Raw genomic sequence first — 2,014 nt, forward strand, 5'->3', positions numbered from 1 at the left:
GTGCTCCTTTGTGAAGACAGAACCAAAGTATGTATTTAATTGGTCTGCCATGTCTTTGTTCCCCATTATAAATGTTGATTGAGGGATAAGTATTGACCAGGGCACCAAGGAGAACTCCTGCTGCTCTTCTTTGAAATAGTGCCATGGGACCTTTTACAGGCACTTTATAGAGCAGACGGGGCCTCAGTTCAACATCTCATCTGAAAGAGGGCACTCCTGACAGTGCAGCACTCCCGCCGTATCAGCCTAGATTTTTGTGCTGAATTCTCTGGAGTGGGACTTGAACCCACAACCTTCTGACTCCGAGGCGAGAGGGTGCTACCCACTGAGCCACGGCTGACACCTACAGAGTTCCCGTCTCAGGTCGCTGACCTTTTGCCAGAACTGCACAGAGGAGGATGAGCGTGGACAACGGAGCATTTGCTGACCGCCGTATTGGTAAAAGGCAGATTAGCAAGGTCAAAGGTCAGAGAGAGCGAGAGGTTAGAGGTCAAAGGCTAGAGGTGAGGGAGCAATCATCTCGTCGGCCACAAGTTCTTGTGTTGTGACCACAAGTGCAATGAAAGTGTTGGAAGATTCTCCCCAGATACGGGAGTCAATTCTACAACAGGCTCATAAGAGCATAAGAACATAAGAAGAACTTACAGAGACTTGAGAGCTGTTATGATCCTTTAATGACATATGCAATATGGGCAAGAGCACTTTCAGTAATAGTATATAATTTGCTAATGATACCAAGCTAAGTGCCAGCTGCCAGATAATAAATGTTGATCACATCATAAGGGATCTGGATCCATTAAGTGCTTTGACTAAAGAATGGCAGATGGATTCTTAATGTCGATAAAGAGTTGCTTTTATATAAGCCCTTATATCTGTCAGAACCATCCCAAAGCACTTTGCATACAATGGATTTATTTGAAAGCAATGATAACATAGGAGGGAGGCTAGGCCACTCAACCCCTCGAAGCTGTTCACAGAATCACAGAAACCCCACAGTGCAGATAGAGGCCATTTCGGCCCATCGAGCCTGCACCGACACATATCCCACCCGATCCCCGTAACCCCTACACCAACACATATCCCACCCTATCCCCGTAACCCCACGTATTTAATCCCCCTAACACTAAGGGTCAATTTATCATAGCCAATCAACCTAACCCGCACATCTTTGGACTGTGGGAGGAAACCGGAGCACCCGGAGGAAACCCACGCAAACACGGGGAGAATGTGCAAACTCCACACAGACAGTCGCCCGAGGCTGGATTCGAACCCGGGTCCCTGGCGCTGTGAGGCAACAGTGCTAACCACTATGCCACCGTTCTGCCATTCAATTAGATCATGCCTGATCGGCACCTCAACTCCATCGACCCGCCTTGCCTCCAAATCCCTTGATACCCTTACCTAACAAAAATCTATCGCTATCAGTCTGGAAAATTTCAGTTGACCCCCGGCATCCACAGCCTTTTTGGGGCAGAGAGTTCCAGATTTCCACTGCCCTTTGTGCGAGAAAAAGCTTCCCGATTTCACTCCTAAATGTCCCGGCTTTAATTTTAAGATTACGCCGCCTTGTTCTGGACTCCCAAGGTTCTCTGCATCTAGAAACATAGGAGCAGGAGTAGCCGAATTGCTGCGAGCAGGACTCGAACCTGCGCGGGTGAAACCCCTTTGGATTTCGAGTCCAACGCCTTAACCACTCAGCCATCGCAGCTGAACTACCTACTCTATCAAATCCCTTTATCATTTTAAACACCTCGATTAGATCACCCTCAACCTTCTAAACTCAAGAGAATACATGGCAACTTTATGCAACCTATCATAATTTAAGCCCTGGTATCATTCTGGTGAATCTATGCTGCTCCCCCTCCAAGGCCAATGTACCCTTCCTGAGGGGCGGTGCCCAGAACTTTTATAAAAATTTGTTCCTGGGATGCGGACGTTGCTGGCAAGGCCCATCCCTAATTGCCCTTGAGAAGGTGGCGGTGAATCGCTGCAGTCCGTGTGGTGAAGGTGCTCC

General features: G+C 48.2%; 1 non-coding gene across 1 annotated transcript; it reads right to left on the bottom strand.

Annotated features, from left to right (window-relative positions):
• Positions 1-1,625: 1,625 nt before the first annotated feature.
• Positions 1,626-1,708, bottom strand: trnas-cga (transfer RNA serine (anticodon CGA)). The gene has a single exon. It is a non-coding gene; the product is annotated as a tRNA-Ser (tRNA).
• Between the last annotated feature and the right edge of the window lie 306 nt (positions 1,709-2,014).

This window comes from Somniosus microcephalus, chromosome 34, assembly GCF_052327205.1.
Source record: "Somniosus microcephalus isolate GS21.2 chromosome 34, FLI_Smic_1.0, whole genome shotgun sequence".
Classification (NCBI taxonomy): domain Eukaryota; kingdom Metazoa; phylum Chordata; class Chondrichthyes; order Squaliformes; family Somniosidae; genus Somniosus; species Somniosus microcephalus.